The sequence below is a fragment of the Erpetoichthys calabaricus genome, chromosome 4 (assembly GCF_900747795.2).
Source record: "Erpetoichthys calabaricus chromosome 4, fErpCal1.3, whole genome shotgun sequence".
NCBI lineage: Eukaryota > Metazoa > Chordata > Cladistia > Polypteriformes > Polypteridae > Erpetoichthys > Erpetoichthys calabaricus.
Genome location: NC_041397.2, coordinates 105,519,340 through 105,528,090, shown reverse-complemented (window position 1 = coordinate 105,528,090; position 8,751 = coordinate 105,519,340).

Genomic DNA, 8,751 nt, shown 5'->3' with positions numbered 1-8,751 from the left:
GGCTAGATGGTCAATGCATAAACATAGTTTAATATTAATTCCAAATAGACATTTTAAAATTGTAGAGTGGTGCATATGAATGTAAAACAGAATATAATTGTAAATGAGAAAATTATTGGAAGTTATGATTTTTGAGCATTCTTTGATTTTTATTTTTAATAAGGGTAAGCAGATTGATTAATCAGTATAATAAACACTTTTAAGAATTATAATATGATGGGTACTTTCTTTTTGTTTACATGTATTTTATTAAGCTTTCAAAACAAACAGGAAATTTTACAATAATAAGGTGAATATCTTGATGTTTTCCAATGAAAAAGCAAGGCATGCATCGTGAAGATAAAGGTGTATGGTTGCATATTAAATATTCTGCTGCTTGTTAACTGAAATAATATGCAGCAAAACTTAGTCAATGTTTTGTATAGCAACAGTAACAACAGGTAACATTACAAAGAGCCTTACAGTGCAAACATAACTGAAAATGGTCAAGACAATAAAACTGAAAACAAAAAATATTGAATTAAAAATGCAATTTCATTATGTGCATTTACTTCCTATTCTATTCTTTACTTCTAATGTTTAATACTGTATGAATTGGGATAGCATTTCTTTAAATTAATGTGTGTTATACAATTTAGGGGTCACTCCAGAGTCTACAATGTACCCAGAGCAGTAAATAAAGAGGGTTACATTACACAAATATAGAAGAACACACTAAAGGGAATAAGAGAGAACAATAAAGAAGAAAAATGATAAACACCTCTGTTGGCAAAGCCTTTCTAAACTATAGTAGTCCCTGAATACTACATTCCCAGTGCTCTTCCTGCTCACTTTCTCAATAGACCTTCCAATGTTCTGGCGTTCCTTCCTCCCTTTTGCGAGTGGAAACCTTTCCACCATCTACCTCCTAACGCTAAGCTCCCTAGACCAAAGGGAGAAAAAGCTATGAAGTCATGACAACATTGTACTTTTGAGTACCCCACAGTAGGCACTTTAGGGGTCAGAGATTACATCACTAGTACGTATACAGTATCTGCCCCTCGCTGTAGAGAAGCTCTGGTTAGGGCTAGACTGCAAGTCTTCTCCCACACCATTCTGGTACTAAGATGTACTGTTTGCTCAGGGTTTACTCCAACAACTGGTTTATTCCTTTTCTACCTGAGGTCTTGCGTAATCCATTCTAAACTGATAATGCACTTGGTTGGCCTACAACTGGATTTTTAACTGAAAAAGTATGACAGTGTTTTCCAAACACTTCTCATAGTAAATTTAAATTCTTTACAAAACATAAGACCATGCAAAAATATATTTATGAATTGAGCCTTTTCAGCCTAACATACAGTAATTCAGCAACTCTTATTCATAAAGAATCATTAACATAGTAGAAACTCCAAGGTCATTAGTCTACCCATTATGTAGACTTAAGAACACAAGAATTTTACAAAGCAGAGAAAAGCATTCAGTCCATCAAATTCATTGGTTAACTAATGGCTATATTGTCCAAAAATTTCCTAAAATTCTTTCTGGGTTTTAATTTAAATACGTATCTCTTGAGTTTCCACCTATGTCCTTTGGTACATGTGTTATGATTCTGTATGTTTAGAAATTTTTGAATGCTATTTTAGCATATTAATTAATGGTTCTTTCCCAATATTTTTTAAGGTGCTGCACTATATTTTAAAAATAGGTTTGCTATTACAAAATTTCCAATACCATTTTATACTTTCTGGGTTACTGTTGTCACAATGTGACAGCGGTTGCTATGAAGCATGTTTCCAGAAGTGACCCAAATGACAATAATGCCTCTTTGTAAACTACGAATTAAAAACAGCATCATCTGAGTTTTCAGATATCCTGAGAAAACAAACTTTCTGTTTGTGTTAGTTTATGTTCTATAGATTCCATAGTTATCAACTTTTGTTTCTACATTACTTACTATGATTTCTTGAATTTGACAGACTTTTGGTTTTGGCTTTGGCCTTGTTTAAAGTTTCCTCTCTTAGTTATTCCCATGAACTCTGGCAGACATTCCTTGTACAAGGCTTAACAGCATGTTTCACAACTGTGCCGGCTCTACAGGAAGTATTGCAGCTATAAAGTGAGGTCTAATTCCTGTAAGGCAGCTTTTATTTAATCCATTTGTATGACAGAACAGTTGTTTGTTAATATATTTTCAATGAAGTGGATGGCATGGTGAATTAGTGCCTAGTGCTTCTTACACACAGCTCTGTCAGAATGGATTCAAATTTTGGCCATTTACCTTAAAGCTTTTTAATTAAAAATCAAGAAAAATTCTAACATTTAAGAAAGACATAGAATTTCTTATATGTTACTAGGGGGGCCAACCCCCAGTTGCGGCCAGAATATTAGTAAAATCTGTAAATGTACAAAAGAAAAATTATTATTTACTACCTGATTACCCAGTGGCTTTGCTCACTGAGTGTAAGGGAAAAAAGCTAAAATGTAGTATTTATAAAATAAGTTTGTTAATTACCAATGTTATTTTTGAACAAATAAAGAGCATTCACACTAACATAGAAATTATATAAATATTAATTATTAAGTAGTAAAACATTTTGATAAAAGAATTTGAAGAAGATATAAGAAGCGTATAAATTATTAAACAGTCAAACATTAACATTTAAGAAGTAAAGATATTGTACATTGAGTACTACTGTAGTGGTTTTGGGCAAAGTACCTGCTTGACAACCTTGCACTATGTGCCTGTGATTTAAGAAAAAATTATTCTGAGAAATGTGGACGCTGCCTTTCCATGCTTAACGGGCAGAAGGTCCAAACAATTCCCAAGTCCAATACTTAACATGAAGATGTCGGTACATCTTTTTAGATGTAAACCCTCCATCTTGTTAAAAGAATTCATCACAAAAGCAACCTTGAATGTTGCGGGGTTTTAGTGACCTGAATTCATCTTAAGGGACAGTTTACCAAGAGAGTCCCACTTCGATAGCGCCGATTACACTTATTCGCAAAGATTTCCACTATCCCAGGAGCCGACGGGGCACTTGAAGTGTGACAACCAGTGCGAGAAGAGAGGACGCGGCCCAAAACTGCGAAGCTGTTGACCTGGAGGAAAAGCCCGACATTTCCCGGCCTCCCAGCATCCACTTTGTTCTTATGACCCTTCGCTGCTGAAGGCGAACTCATCTTCACATTGTTTACAGCTCGGCACAGTTAAACAGTAGAAAGATGCAAAGCTGTTTTGTTCATCTCTTCTACTATCAAGTACTGCGAATTAAAGAAAAGTTCCAATGTGGTAGTTTTCTCTGTGAGAACGCGCCTGGCGGCGGATGGGTCAGCGCTGGAGTCCAGAGAGGAGGGCTGGGAGAGGGCGACGCGGGGCGCACTTGTATGGGATAGATCGGAGTGTTTGTGTTTACCACTTTTACATAATTTCCATATCACGTGGTCATACGTAATACGTAATTTCTATATCGCGTGGACATACGTAATTTCCGTTTCAAACGCGAAAAAATTTTTATATATATATAGATTGGAGTCAAAATCACAAAATTCTATATATATATAAAATAAAAATTAATTATTATTAAACGGAGTAAAAATCATGAAATGAGAATAAAATATTTACTCTCTTACCGATTGGAGTATTCCTGTTAAAATGAGGTCCACTATGCTCAATGAGTATTTATAAGAGACGAAATAAACAATCCATTTGTTTTAACTGACATTCTTATAGATAAAAAAACTTTTTTTTTAAAAATTATTTAAATAACAGGAAAAATCACGTGAAAAGTAAAGTGGTATACAATGGGTCATTATAACTCGACCTTCAGCTAACTAAATAAATCAACTAAATATAAACATTGGCTTAATTAATAGATAATTTTTTTTAATAGTTTGATCCTGTGAAAGAAAGTTTACTCGATCAAAAATAATGTAATTTATAGAATCCATCCATCCATCCATTTTCCAACCCGCTGAATCCGAACACAGGGTCACGGGGGTCTGGTGGAGCCAATCCCAGCCAGCACAGGGCACAAGGCAGGAACAAATCCCCGGGCAGGACGCCTGCCCACCACAGGACATACACACCCACACTAGGGACAATTTAGGATCGCCAATGCATCTAACCTGCATGTCTTTGGACTGTGGGAGGAAACCAGAGCACCCAGGAGGAAACCCACGCAGACACGGGAAGAACATGCAAACTCCACGCAGTGATGAACCGGTAAGTGAACCCAGGTCTCCTTACTACGAGGCAGCAGTGCTACCACTGTGCCACTGTGCCGCCCTAATGTATAAAATACTATTACTAAAATAATATAATAAAAAATACTAATGCTACTGAACATGCTTAATAAACTTACTTAAGGTTGTAAATACAGGGTCAAAATGAAACTGAACATTTAGCTATTTATAAAATGAACACATGAATATATCACCTACACTTATACAGTAAATATATTTAAATTCTTGTTCCAATGACAGCAAATAGCAATAAGGCAGTAATTAAATCAGTAATGTTAACTACCAAATAAAATTAACAAATATCTGAATTTAATCAGAGCTGATTGCTCTTTTTATTTGTCAAAGTTGATTGTGTGGTGCTAGTAAGCAAGAGAGCCTGACATCTTCTAAATACAACAACACTCTGCACACTTCATATGTCAACTAACTTTAGCAGCCTTTAACAACATGTATAGTTCCTGAGGTCCTAATAAATAAATAATTCTCCACCTTGTGTCAGCTAGGCACGTTAACATCAGATATTATCTGTTTTACACTAGGTGTCAAAACTATTACATGGTGCTATTGCTACTCTATTGTTACTCCATTAAATTACTAGTTTTAGAGTAGTAGCAGCTGATGTAACATTAGGTAGATTACTGAAAGTTACATATATTTAGATTTCTAAAAACACATGCAACTGCTGTAGTGTGAACTGCTTTTTCAGGCTTCATGCTTCTGCGCTCTTGACTTGGAAAATTATTGCAATAGGAGACTGTCAATGATGATAATTTAACAATTCATGAAAACTTCAATAGTGTCAAGCTGTAGACCTCCAAGGCTCCGCTCCATTTTGGAGGTTGTTGCATTGCATTAAATGCCAGTGATGATACACAATACACCTGGCAACACTATGGTTAAAATTAGGGTTGTGGAAGAAGTTATCTGACTCAAGTCAGGTAAACCAAGTGACAGAAATGTGCAATCTCATTGGCTGTCCAGCACAGCTCCTGAATCACAGAGGTCTGTGAACCCCCAACAGGTCCCAAATATCAGTCCTCCGATCAAGGAGCCCCTGCACTGTGTATGATCGGTGTATAGGAAGGGGCAGCTCTGCTGCCTAGTGTGAACATACTGTGTATTCTTGAATGATAACTGTTTGTCTGTAGCATGTTAAGAGATAGTCTTTATCTTTATAGTGGTCCACATAAGCATACAGTACACTGGAATGGCATGAAACGTTTAAGCAAAGAACTAAGAGATCACCTGCCATTAAGCAACTTTAATAGGAACACCTACCTAACCCAGAAGATGACTAAGCTAACTGTCCAACAAAAACTTTAACAGGGTCACATATATCCCAGCATTATTTCTTTCTGGACAGGTTTTCTTCTCTGACTATGATAAACTCATTGTAATTCTGCTTCAGGGTTATTTTTAGCAATGTTTCTAATTTTCTTAGTAATGTTTCTAATGCATAGCACCATCTCAGAATGGCTTGGAGCCTTGATATGATGCTGCCAGTGTCCAAAAGAAATAATGTCAACTAACCTTTTATAAAATAAGGGAAAACATTTATGATCCATAAACCATTTACATGTAATTCTGATCACATCATATGAGCAGTGACTTTTCTGAGATTAAGCAGGTTAAACAGATAGAGAGAGAAAGTTCTTTTTGTCTTTGTCATGAAGGATCTAGCTTAACACTGAGTGTGGGTTTCCTTATATGTAATTACAGGAGCAATATGCAAAGATGCTTTTGTGAAATATCTAAACAAGCTTTTCCACTCATATACAGCCTTAGATAGCATTGTTAAACTCTTAGACCGGATTGAGGCAAAATTAAATTCAAGAACTTGTACCTGATGACACAGGACTGATTGTCTTAGAGGTGTTCATTCCCTTGGGTGACGTTCTGCCTGCCAGCTTTTCCCGTCTACTTTTGCAAATCTATCCATCCATCCATCCATTATCCAACCCGCTATATCCTAACTACAGGGCCACGGGGGTCTGCTGGAACCAATCCCAGCCAACACAGGGCACAAGGCAGGAAACAAACCCCAGGCAGGGTGCCAGCCCACCCCAGCTTTTGAAAATATAACACCTGAAAAATATATTGTGTCAAAATTGATAATATATTGTATATTCTAATGCATCCCTCCATCCATTTTCTGAACTCAACTTCATCAGACAGGGCACAATCTGAAGTTCAAATTTATTGTCATGTGTATAGTACAGCTCTTACTTGTACGTCTCTTCATAATAGTGATAGTAGCACAATACCAACAAAAGACAAACACGCACAAAAAAATACAGCAGCATGCATGGAGTGCAACAATACATAAGTATAATAATATATTATATACAGTTACATGCAAAAGTTTTGACATCCCTGGCCAAATTACAGATTATGTTGACATTTGAAGTAAAATTAGTTAACACAGCTTTGACAATAAACAAACTAAAGCAGTGGTGTTTTTATTAAAATGTTAATGTGTAGTTACAATTTATTTGATGAACTAAAAATGTAAAAAATAAAATATTAAATGTTGTGTTTGGAATAGTTTGAGCACCCTACTAAGTCAGTACTTTTTGACACTCCTTTGGCACAGCTAACAAATAATTTTTGTAGCTAGCTCTGAGTCTCTTGTATTCTTGTTTTGGAATTTTTTCACCATTCTACTTGCAGGTTGATTCCAAGTGTGAGGTATTTTTGGACTGTCTTGAGTGCACAGCAGCCTTAAGATCTACCCACAGATTTTAAATGATGTTCAGGTCTGAGGGGCATTCCAGAACCTTCCTCTTTTGGTTCTTGAGGTACTTCACAGTCAATTTCAAACTGTGTTTTTGGATTGCTATCTTGTTGTAGAAGCCATCCTTTTTTCAGCTTCAGTTTCCAGACTCACTGTCTGACTTTCTCCTCAAGGATTTGTTCATATTTAATCATATCCATTCTTTCCTCTACTATTTCCTGCTGCTACACAGGGCCAAAGCACAATAGATTCACTTCCACACTTTACCGTTGGCAAGGTGTTCTTTTCTTCAAATGCTGCTCCTTTTATTTATTCAGACAAACTCTTGTGGTTGTGGCCAAATAGTTTGACTTTAACTTTTTAGGTCCACAGCACTAGATTCCAAAATGTCTGCCTCTATCTCACATAGTTGCTTTGTATACTTGAGGTGTTTTATTTTTTGGATGAGATCACAGGTAAGGTTTCCAACTCTTCCATGAAGGTCATATCCATGTAACTAATGCAGCACAGTAGAGAAGTGCACTGCCGCTCCTTTCTTAGCTGCAGGTTTCTTACAGTCATATGGGGTTTTTGCTTTTCCCTCCTGCACAATATGCAAGCTGTTCTATCTATCAGTTTTCCTGGACTTTTAGACCTTGTCTTGACCTCAATGGCTCCCCTTAATGACATTTTGGACGGTGAAAAGTGCCGCCTGGAAGTGCTTTGGTATTTTTCTTTATATACATATAGAATTCCTCTGGTTTGCAGGCATCAATTAGTTTAATTTTCAAATCTTCTGTCACTTTTTTATAAGAAGTCATAGTTGTTGAGTGTTTCATAATGGTTTAATAGTCAAATAATTTATTAGGCTCTGGAATTGTCATCATTTGAGAATTCCTAATGACAATTCTTGTCCAGACCAATACCCAACGAGCTAAGTCCTATGACTTAATAAGTTCTGAGACCTTACATGTCAAAGGATGCCCAAACATTTGCAAATGTCATATATACACTTTCATTTGTTTGCATTTTTTACATTCAGATAACCTGTAGCTGTACATTAGCAGTTTAACAACAATTCCATTGTTTTAGTTTGTTTGCTATCAAAGTTATAGTACCGTAATTATTTTTACTTCACAATTCAACAAACCTTTGCATGGAACTTTATATATGAAAGAACATAGTTTTTTTTTCGTTATAACTGGCTGTTCAATAACCTAATCACCTGTGGAAGTCCAAAATTCAGTTTTACAGAGTGGCGTTAAGTCCTAAATTGAGGGTTTTAGTGGTCAGCTTTGCTGATCTGCAGTCTATAAAAAGAGCTCTGGCGTAAACATTTTTTATTACTCAGATATGCCAGAATCGTATGAAGTACAAATGGCACATGGCATCATCTGAAAACTGATTGTGATGACATGTAAACTGGCGATGACCATGCCAATCTGTAATATTCAGTTTAATATGTTTCAAGTCTCCCAAAAAACGTCTGCACTACTGGAGTGAGTGCCGCCAGTGTGTACTGATTTAGACAATCCCTTTTAAAATTTTTAGGCACAGTGTTAATTGTTGATCTTTTGAAGGAGACGGTGACCAGAAATAATCTCATTGAGATATTAAAAATACCATTGAAGATATAAGCTATGGACAAGATGTTAAAAATATTAAACTTTGTCAAAATGAGTTAAGTTCAAAATATTCTTCATATCAATGATCCAGAACCTAAGGAAAAGCATAAAACAAAATGAAATACATGTATAAAATGTGCTAATTATCACAGCTACTTTAATTGTCTTTCTGATCCCACACCTACA